Genomic DNA, 10,606 nt, shown 5'->3' with positions numbered 1-10,606 from the left:
AAAATAAAATTATAAGAGGGTAATTTTATACGTTTTTACTCGTCGATTATAGTGCAACGTTGTGATGTGTGTAGTGCGCGGCACGGTGCGGTGGATGGAGACAGACAAGCAGCAGACGACAAGGAATGCGCTTGCGGAGGCGAATTCCGTGCTGAGTGGAAAACGACAACGTCGAAGAGCGTCCCGCACGTGAACACGCGGCGCAAGAAGAGAAAACAAAAAGAAAAGGCATCCAATCAGAAGCAAACACGCAGCTTTGAGCGGCCAATCAGCGAAAGACGAATCGGCTAGAGCGGCTAAAAAGCGAGGCGCGCTGGCACAAGAGAAGAGAGTTCCAGGAAGCGATGGAAAGCGACGCCATCAGAAGATCGGCCACCGGACCGGGAGTTGAAGACCTGCCGTCGGCTTCTGCACCGGTACCACCAGGACTTCGCCCCGTGTTCGAAGAAGTGTTTACCTGGCAGAATAATATGTCAAGTTGGGCTCACGACGCAGACGAGCAAGAGAAACTACTCTCAAGGCTCACTGACAAGGTACGGAGAACGCTGCGAGAAACAGCAGTATTCACAAATACTCGTTTTGCAGGTGTCCGGGGTTAACATCGATGGGTCTGGAGACGCTGGTCCAAGCGGCTACCGCGAAACATCCAGCGACGCTGGTAGCGAGCGAGCGCCTTCAGGACATCATGAGCCCGGTAAGTATTACAAAGAGTGTTGTTTCAGTGAGCGAGACGACAACGTGGTTACACTACACACTCCTCGTTTCAGTGGTCACCCTGGCGGGGATATCACTGCTGCAGAGATTACTCCGGACGCGTCTTGTGCGTAAGTCACACGACGTAGAGGACCAGCGCAAAGACCCCAAGTCGCCACTGTACTCGTTCAAGACGTTTGAAGACTTGAGTCTGCACCCTGAACTGCTGAAAGGCGTGTACGCTTGTGGCTTTAACGAACCGTCCAAGATCAAGGAGACTGCACTACCTCTGCTGTTGGCTGACCCTCCGCTGAACATGATTGCCCAGTCACAGAGCGGCACGGGAAAGACTGCCGCCTTTGTTCTGGCCAGCTTAAGCCGAGTGGACGAGAAGCAGCGGTGCCCGCAGGTGCGGAGAATACCCCGGACGCGTCTTGTGCCCACATCACACGACGTGGAGGTCCAGCGCAAAGACCCCAAGTCGCCACTGCACTCGGTCACGACGTTTGAAGACTTGAGTCTGCGCCCTGAACTGCTGAAAGGCGTGTACGCTTGTGGCTTTAACGAACCGTCCACGATCAAGGAGACGGCACTACCTCTGCTGTTGGCTGACCCTCCGCTGAACATGATTGCCCAGTCACAGAGCGGCACGGAAGAGACTGCCGCCTTTGTTCTGGCCAGCTTAAGCCGAGTGGACGAGAAGCAGCGGTACGCGCAGGTGCTGATCCTGTCACCCACGTACGAGCTGGCCGTTCATACTGGCGAGGTGGTTAAGAGGATGGCAACATTCTTCACCATCACCTTCTGCTATGCCGTGCGTGGAGACACATGTGAGGTTCCTCCTCTCTTTATCCGTCTACGTGTGCATGCATTGTCTGCCCTGCTGTGTTGCATGGTGCCTGCTGTATTGCAAACCTTATCAACCCCCCAAATTATGCGCCCTGCGATAAATTTGTTCAGTCGTTGACTGTGCCTTATTAAGGCTGGGCACATAGCAAAAAACATTCTGTTGAGCTTTAAACTGAATGTGGCTTATCTTTGCGTGTAGTTATCTGAAGTCCCTGCCATCTTTCAGCTCCCACGTCAAAGTGAATTAGCTTAAAACAGACATTGACAGCCGTTCTCAAAATGTCAGGCAATGATAGCCTGAGGCGGAGGAGCAGAAATAGAAAATGACTGAAGGGCAACATTGCTAAGAAATTACAACCTGCAAAGTGCCTCCCCAAATGACTTTGCCACGCAACGCTTGAAACAGCGAAGATGGGCGATCGTAGCTCAGCATTTTCAGTAAGTGCGCGCGAACTTTTCAATCTTATCACTCATGATGATCATAATTTCTTTTCTCGCGGCGTCTCGGACTTACGGCCGTCACTGCGCCTTGCATAGCGCAGCTTGCAACACCGACATCGCGTTCCAATGCCGCAACCGCATTCCAATGCCGAAACCGCGTTCCAATGCCTGCACCACGTTCCCATGCCGACATCGCGTTCCTTGAGACCGGCTCCTTGAATGCGTCTCTCTCTCGCTCTCATACCGCACAAAACCTCGTCACCTCGCAGAGCACGAGCGTACGAACGCGCCCGCCAGCTCGGACGAATTTTCGCATAAATGCATGCAAATTTTCTCATGGCACTGAGTTGAATATTGCTTTGTATTAAATGTGCCTTTCTCCCATTTTGTTTTGTTAGACGCACATTTCAAATCTAATGTGGCCAATCCCCCCTGTGGGTACGAGCCATGTTTTGAGGCAACAACAACAAATGCATGCTCTACTGGCGTGGTTGTGTTGCCTAGTGGTTACGACGCTCGCTTTGTAACCGCGGGGGTACGCGGGTTCGAATCCCGCCTGGGCAAGAACGTTTGTATTCTATTTCGGCTAGCTTAAACAGCTTTGCCAAAAGTTTTTAAAACTCGTGCGCCAAGTGGCTAACCATGTGACAACTTGAAAGAGCAGCCTAATGTGTCGCTGGGCAGAGCGTTGCTGACAGTAACGACATTTGCAGCTTCCAGTGTTCTAGCAGTTCTGATAAGAGGGACGAGCCTTAAGTACAGAGCGATATACAATATGTAGAAAATTTTCTGCGTGAAGAGCGAGGGGGGCGGGTGGACATTATAAGAGCATTGTTTGTAAAGGAACAAGTGAAAACAGTGTGTAAGCAAGCTATTCATTAGTAGGTTATCTGCCATATTTGCTACAGTTAGTGTGCCTGTAATGTAATTACGCAATGTTTGGGCTTTTGAGCACAGGCACAAACAAGCTTGGCGATAAATGTATTTGGACAAGTATAGCATGTTACTGATGTGCTAGCAGTGTTCTAATAAGGCAGCTGTCACAACATTGCTGCAAGCTATCTGTACTGTGTTGCATGTACGGACTTCTGGTTGACCAAACAGTGCTTTCTTCCTTTAGAAACTGCAGTATTAAAAGCAGTGTCAGAGTAAAGCTCCAATAATTCAAGCAGCTGCACGGGTACTTGATACACAGCCAAGGCTGAATGTCATTTTATTAACTGTAAGTGAAGATGGTAGGAATTAATGACTTATAGTCCTGCTCTTAGTAACCAGAGCAGCACTGATATTAATTTCAATCGTTGCAGCGGCCAATATATGATTTATGTTTTATGGGTGTGGTCGGCAAAAAATTGTGAGGAGACAGCATATTTATCTACATGTTTTGATTGGCCTCATGGTGTGCACTGAGGCTGTATTCAGGATCGATCACTTTTGGCATATAGCTTTCGCTGATTGGCTAAGCCAGAGAATATTAACACCCAACATTCCAGCGATTCGTTGTTCTGGTTGCTATGTTACACAGAAGTAAGTCCTCGAAATTGATCTTTTGGAAATTTCACGCATGATGCAGAGGCGAACGTAGCTACAAGGTTTACTGTGTGTGTTACTGGTGAAGTTCTGCTGAAACATAAAAACATGAGCAACTGGAGGCATGCTAATGTTGGTTTCAGTCTAAGGCTAATTACTTTTGACCTTCCTTAATTCTAATAGCAGATTTTTAAAAAGCGTTACTAGTTGCATGGATTAGTTTTTGTTGGTATCACTCTGTACCATTTGACATGAAATGTCATTGAGGGTATGATTTAGGACTGGAAGACTACTGCTAGCACTATGCATTGCTATATGCGATGTACATCTCAACATAATGCTACAGTTAAGGGCCACTTGGTATATACATACTAGCTGTGGTGGGGAGTTTTTCTCTGAACTCGCTGGCTTGTACCCACTATGTGTTAAAGTGTGCAACACCCTTTGTACTTTTCACCTTCTCTCCCCTATTACCTCATCGTCTAAAACTTTCGACCAGGCGATCACAGTGTGACTTCGACTGCTGCATTGACCCGTGCATCAGTGACCCCCCCCCCCCCCCCCATTTTCATGACGTATACAAATGACTTGTAAAGAAACCCGACAATGAAAAACATGGTGCGCTTTTTCAATTTGCCACATTAAAACCTTATAATTCGTGATTTCTTGCATGTTCGACATATTGAGCAGTCATACCGTGCTTACCGATCTGCCGATTATTAGCAAAGCAACAAAAGGCGAGACAACAATTTTGCATCAGTTCCCCTTTCATGTTGGAATATATGGTGAAACTGATTGTGCTGGGACATTGGTGCATTCTATGAAAGACACATGTACTGGCTGCCATCGTCCACAATTTGTGAAGGTGATGTTTCTGTGCTTTTCAGTGTCACGAGGAGAAAAGATCCAAGACCACGCAGTCCTAGGCACACCAGGAAAGATCGTTGAGTGGGCCTTGAAGCTCAACTTCTTTGACCTGTCACGCATCAAAGTCTTTGTGCTGGATGAGGCAGACATCATGATTGCCATGCACGGACATCATTGACCAGTCCATACGCATCCACAAGTGAGTACCCTCAATGTTTATATTCTTGTGCACTGGCTCATAATGGCTGTGCATATTTGCTTAGTGGTGTGTTATGTTTTCAGAGGGTATGCTACAGCTTAGCTGGCATGACCAGCTGTGTAGAGTTACAGCACTATGCAATACTAAAGCAGCAATCATTTGTTGAATTGCTATCACAGGTGATTGGATAAGCTAAAATTTGATGTCATACAACTGAATAGAAGGATGTATGTATATGGCCAATATTTTACTGTATAACTTACAATGGTAGAGTTGTTTTTAAAGACTGAAGAACAAGAGAAGCAGAAAAATCTAACACAACTAAACGCAGCAAATGCAGTGCCTATTTAGGTTTAGAAATGCATCTGTTTTGCTTACCTCGTACATTTGTTTCTGCTATATTCTGCGTGTTCATTATCAGAATGCTCATTTGTTGCAAGGGGGCGAAGCTCCTTAGGGTGTGGGTCTGTCCCTCCTCTGTTGTATGTAGTAGTAGTAGTAGTCGTTGTCGTAGTAGGTAGCCACGTCTACTTTTATGAAAAAAATATTCCGAAAGTTGTGTCCGTTGCGCGGAATCGAACCAGAGACCCCTCGCTTCCAAACGCGCGGCGCTAGCCACTACGCCACGAAGCGCACATGGACACACGCACCACCGATGACAATAAATACCCAACATTAACGAAAGGCCGCGTTTCTAGCGCGTTTCTAACGCGTTTGTGCTAGCGCGTTACGGCCCGTGTAAGAAGCTGGTGTAAGACGCTGTGGCCTCTCCGCCTTACCCCCGTATTCATAAACGCTCCTCGACTTGAACTTGACTTGCCACCGCCTTGGGCAGCGCGTTCGAAACGCGTTGAAGGCGGTGGCAAGTCAAGTTCAAGTCGAGGAGCGTTTATGAGTACGGGGGTTATACTCTCTCAGCAGTCATGTGATGGCGTCGGCAAACGCGGTGCACGTTCCGCCATGTGTAAACGGCTGCGTAAGACGCTGTGGCCTCTCCCCCTTACTAGAGAGTACTGCACGTTTCTAATGCGTTTGTGCTAGCGTCCCCTTAAGCGGGAGATGGTGCAATTATAATGAAGGGCGCTGTTATAAAATAGGAATGACGTCACATATGGCGCGTGTCATTGGTGGAAGTCAATCGTTCGATTTAGTGCGGCGAGACTGGGCGAATTACACGGAAGATTCACGGTTTACCGATGATTCCCTCCGGAGCTTCGCCCACTCATCATCATTCACCCCGTGGATATGCGGTGTTTTTTTTTCAATCTGTTCTCATAATTATTCAGTATAGACACGTCTTTCATGTCTATACGTCTATACCATGTCACGTCTATACCCCACTACAAAGTGTCACAGCTGCTAGATAGCCTAATATGAAACTTGAATGATTGCTTAAGTAGCATTTTTTTGTTGATTAGTGTCCATTTGGTAGTTCAGCGGTCACATTGTAATGTGGCATATGTCCTTGCAGGCTGCCTTCTCCCCACTGCCAGAATATGCTGTTCTCAGCCACATACAAGCATGTGATGGAGTTTGCAGAGATGACCGAGGTGATCCGGTTGCGCAAGGCAGAGGAAAGCGTGGAGAACATCAAGGAGTACTATGTGGTGTGCTCGAGCAAGGAAGAGCGTTCTCCGCTATCTCCAACATCTACGGTGTGCTGGCTATTGGGCAGACCATTATCTAGTTATAGTATTACATATGACATTTATGCGCTAAGTAAACGTAACGATAGACGACCGGTTTTTGAATAAACATTATTGCACAATTGTGGCTTGCTGGGCTAGTTTGTTCATTGCAACTTCTGTAATAGCGCGAAAAAAAAACAAGGAAGGGACGACAATAGAGACAATCGCCAACCATCTGAAAACCGTAGTTCTTTCTTGGTCAGTGTTAGTGATGACATGCTTACACACCTCTCTCCCGCACGAGCAATCTTCACCAAGTCGATTATCTCTCTGGCGCAGTGATCTTTGTGTCGTATGAGTTGGTACGACGACGCGTAGTCTTATCACCACATCTGCGGCAGTGTAAGCCAAGCTGGCCCTGATTACCGTCACTTACATTCTTGTTGTGCTCTTTTAGTCTGCTTTTTATACGTTAGTCTTTTAGTCTGGTTTTATATGTCCAATGTATTTGCGCCCGCAAGCCAACGGCACGCGATATTCGACACTCTCGTCACAAGAGACAAAACGATCCTGGTGTTGATAAAAAATCATGCAAAATTCAACACCAACACCGGCTTGCGGGCGCGAATACATTGGACAGACTGGCAGATGCATAAACACCAGACTAAGAGAGCACAGCAAGAAAGTGACGGCAATCAGGGCCTGCCTGGCTTACACTACCATACACGTGGTGATAAGACTACGCGTCGTCGTACCAAGTCAGGCATGCCTAAGTTCAAAAAATGCTGCATTGTATCTCTTTCAATCACATGCTCTGGCTGTGCCCAGCCATAGAAAACTCTATACTTGCCACAAAGGAATAGTGGGAGGAGTTCCTAAGAAGCGACCACCACCACATCCAACTCCAGGCAGTCCAGAGGGCCCACGACATCGCAACGGGATTTCGCCTCCGACCAGGGGGAGCCTTCGGCTCCCCCTGGCCAGTTTCTCAGGACCACTAAAAGTTCTTGTCACTGTCACTGTAACACGACACAAAGATCAGTGCGTCAGAGAGATAATTGACTCGGTTAAGATTGCTCGTGCGGGAGAGAGGTGTGCAAGCATATCACTAACACTGACCAAGGAATAACTACGGTTTTTAGATGGTTGGTGATTGCGTCCATGTTGATATCCCCTTGTGCCATTCACGCTGACTGTTTCTTTTCATATTTCATTTCTTTTCCTTTCCTACTGACGCTTCGTATGTGTACATATGCCTAGCATTGTCAGTAAAACAGTTGGAAGTAAGCGCTCTTTACACACATGTCTCTATCGTCGTCCCTTCCAGGTTATTTTTCGCGCTGTTCACACAACTGTTAAAAATCTGGTGTGAGATATTTCTAGGCCACTCAGGCACTCAGAATTTATGGATTTTAGCTGCGGCTTCTGTCAACGCAGCTGCAGTTGAGCATGCTGTTGTGTACAACAAACTTCGTGCAGCCTCAACGATACGGGTGTTAGTCATGGGACGAAAAATACACCCTTAATGGTGTAAAAAAGTTTTGCGATAAGCATTAGTTCAAAATTATGTCGTTACGTTCTTTCTCTGCACGCTTTTTTAGTTAGTGCGCATTGTATGCTTCATTTCGCTCTACGCTTCGCACTGTTTGTCGAAGTCAATCAGACTTCCTGGATTAAATTTCTATAATGCCGGAGTCACTCCGGCATTATAGTTACGAAGCACTTCCGACATCAAGCCTGACACTTCATTACATAGAAAACTTACATTAGGCATGCGTCTGCGGACCCTACCAAAAGCACTCTTTGTTTCAAAGTTCAAAGGAAACAAATTTTCGTTCACTTTTTTTTCTTATCACCAGCAAAGAGAAAGCTATTGGGGAGTGGATAAGCTCATTACTGCTGAGACCGAACCAATGTCGCAAGCTAGGAACAAAACCTTGAAGACGTGGCGACTGCTATCTTGCAAAATTATTCACGAAGAAGACGTGAGAGCACATCAGCAGCAAACATTGAACAGCGGTATTCTTGTTTCTCCATGTCAACCCAGTCGCTTCAATGCTGAAATGCGCAGAACCCTGCATCAGCAAAACTTAGCTGACGACCACCAAAGCGGCTTGACTATGTTGATCAAAGGAACTGTCCATTGCACTTTTTACAGGATGGCTCTGCATTCGAGCTTGTATACACGCTCAAACAAGGGCGACAAATGAAACAGCCTCAAGGCACAGTTTGTTAAAACGCAGCGTCTATATTGTTATCACTTGGCATTACACTGAAGGCGCCTATGAAAGAACCCGTAGTGACTTTAAAAGAAAGAGCTTGCTTTGCGGATACTAGTGGCGGCAGCATAAAACATTTACGAAAACTATATACATTTTTTTCGTTATCACGTGAGTCAGCAAACAGCGAAAGGCCTCACGCTCGAAGGCATTAAGGTAACGAGAGGCGCACGCGCCAAGTAACGAGTGCGCACTTAAGGAATGCAAACTAATGCGCTTACAAAGGGTAATGCTTAGCGTTGCGCAACGTGGCAGTGTTGAACCTAGTAGTTTGAAATGTTTCTTCTTTCGTTTAGTAATCACGTAATGCGTGTGTAATTATTCTTACGCAAAGCTCTATATTGAAACCATACCATCACAGTGCACTCTCTAGTTTGAGTCCCCCGTAGCACCTATCACTCTTCTATGCACAAAAACTGCACTCAGAGGAAGTTAATGAGTTCGAATCGGGAATCCCTGTCCTCAAAGCCAAGTTTTTAAGAGCACCTTTTCTTCCCCAAGAGATGGGGTGACGGGAATCCTGGGTAAAATTGAAGTTGGCCTGGTATATATTCGAACTTTGGACATACACTAATCGAAAAAACTAAATTTGTTCAGACTGGAGTTACAAGGTAGACGTTCCAAATTCTATTTTGATGGTTTCGCAGTCAGAAATTTGAAGAGAAACTGAAAGCTAGATTCTAGTTCTTCAGTTTTGGATCAATATACGAGCTTCAGTATTGAAAGTGCTTCGAAAATTTATACCACTGTGGGGCTGGAAAAATTCACTAAACTTGCTAAGTTCAGTCTTCGACTCCTTCAGCGTGCCACTTATGTCATCTTTGCTGACAAAAAAGTTAATTGTGCGTGATCCCATGTCATCAGAATCTACGGTGTGACGGCGAGCGTCGGGCCATCGTTCTTGCGTCTTTTCCCGCTTACCACGCCTATTGTCCCTGTAAGAGTGACTTTTAATATTGTAGAGATGTAATTGGCCAATACAACTGAAAATATTTTTCTGGTTAGTGCTTCTTGAAATTAGGGCATTCAACCACGATGAGAATTGACCGTAAAGAGAAAATTTAACAGTGTACGAGCAAATGCCTAAATAGAACTTGTATTACGAATAACTTGACGGTGCCGACAGATTGAACAAGAAAGAAACACTCGTTCATCCTTCTTGGTATTTCGTACTATAGACGAGCAACAGATAATAACACCATGAACATCTGCAATGAAACAAACGAATTAAAATTAGGCCCAAGATGCCAAACTATTATAAACGCATGGTATAAGAAAGCTGCACGAGAATGCGGAAAGGAGTCAATGCTACTCGAATACTGCAATTTATCGTCACCGTCAAACTGGAGCGGGAATTCCAACAAGACTATTCTTTTACACCGTCTACACGTCTGTCCCTTTCCAGAACAGGGACCAGAGCAGAGCTGAGCCAATCACAAACTCGACAAATAAAGTGTCTTCAAGTCAATTCCTATGTAACTTGTACAGCGCAATGCGAGGTTCTTGCTCCTGGCAGCCTGTTTCCAGCTGAATATCGTTCCGATGCCAACAAACAGCGTTCGCTCCAAATTGCGAAATTACTTCGAAAAGACCCGCGTCAAAAGCGCATTTTCAATGCTGCGCTGCCACACCGACGCTGCCGCCGACATTTCATCATTGAAGAAAACGGCACACTTCACTTACACGTGCTATCAGCGTATCTGTGGTTGGCTAAACACTGCAGTTGCGGTAAAGATATCGCACAACGAAAATCTCGACAGACACCGTATATTAGTTCGAGAATGACATGCGGTTTGCGACAGCAATTTTTGTTCACTAGCTTGCTAGTCGTGTACTACGCAGATGCCACCGAGAATCAATAACTGTTGTCTCCAATCGATAGGGGCTTACGCGCCGCCTTCCAAATAATCAAATATGCGCTGACTCTCTGATGTGAACAGCGATTTGAGACTATACGGCCTTCGAGCAAAATTCCGTGTTCTCGCCTGCATCGAGTTTTCGCCTTTAAGGTCCTTCTTATGTATACATAGACTTCGGTATCTTCTAGTCATGGCTGTAAAAAATTGGCGGCTTAGTCGCCATACGATGTGGATCGAGCCACAATCACGTGTGTGATACGT

The 10,606-nt window shown here is 46.1% G+C and overlaps 1 pseudogene; it reads left to right on the top strand.

Moving 5' to 3' along the window:
- The first annotated feature begins 343 nt into the window (after window positions 1-343).
- Window positions 344-6,337, top strand: LOC119431458 (DEAD-box helicase Dbp80-like; annotated as a pseudogene).
- Window positions 6,338-10,606: the final 4,269 nt, after the last annotated feature.

The sequence above is a fragment of the Dermacentor silvarum genome, chromosome 10 (genome assembly GCF_013339745.2).
Source record: "Dermacentor silvarum isolate Dsil-2018 chromosome 10, BIME_Dsil_1.4, whole genome shotgun sequence".
In the NCBI taxonomy this organism is placed as follows: domain Eukaryota; kingdom Metazoa; phylum Arthropoda; class Arachnida; order Ixodida; family Ixodidae; genus Dermacentor; species Dermacentor silvarum.
Note: the sequence above shows the minus strand (reverse complement) of the source record. Positions and strands in the feature narration are given on the sequence as shown.